Genomic DNA, 935 nt, shown 5'->3' on the forward strand with positions numbered 1-935 from the left:
CCTCTAAGAGATAAAATGTCTTCTAGACTCTATAAGCACTCTGAGCTGGTACTATCATTACCCCGTGGTTTTCCTTGCCAGAATTGGGGTATCTGCTGTGCTCTTTCATGTAGCCAACATGCATTTATTCCCTTGCCCAGCTAAACCTCTTGTTGTACATACCCATAAATATCAATAAACAAGAATGGAGGTGGGATCTCACAATTAATGCACATATGTCTTAACTGTACAGAAATTTAGATTCAAAGCATATTTGAGCATAATAGAATTCATTCATTCATTAAATAGGTTTTATTAAAGAGCTTCCATGTTCTGCATCTCCAGTCTTTAAATAAGATCCACACTTCCTACAGTGAAGGTTTATCTAATGGACTATTTCTCTCAAGGAATGACCCTGTGCATTCCTTGTTAGGTGATTTAACTCTCAGGAAATATTCCTTTGTTATCGAGTGGAAATATATATATTTATCTTTCTTAGTATCACCCTTTGGAGGAGACAATAAGTCTGTTTCTTCTATTTGAAACTTTGTCAAGTATTTGAAAATCTTGATACCATGATTATGGGGGATTTTTAAAATGTTTTTTTTTTTTTGCTTCATTTCTGCTTTTGAATTTTAAGGCCAAACTTCCTCAGTTTGTAGTAATCATTTCCATTTTAAAATGCTTTTCAAAGCCTCACCACTCTGATCACACCTCTAGATTTTTTCAGATTTATCAGCATCCTTTGGTGTTGTCCAGAATGAAAGTAGTATTAAGCATACTGCAGTCCAACAGAAGCATCATTCTCCTGAATTTGGTTGCCACAGTTACATTTCTTTTAACGTGACCCATAGAGCATTAGCTTTTGAAGAGTTTTGTTATGTTTGGACTCATGCTATGTTTTGAATAATGAAAATTTTTGAAAACAAGATCATGGCTGTATCCCCAACAGAAAA

The sequence above is a fragment of the Urocitellus parryii genome, chromosome 2 (genome assembly GCF_045843805.1).
Source record: "Urocitellus parryii isolate mUroPar1 chromosome 2, mUroPar1.hap1, whole genome shotgun sequence".
Taxonomy (NCBI): Eukaryota; Metazoa; Chordata; class Mammalia; order Rodentia; family Sciuridae; genus Urocitellus; species Urocitellus parryii.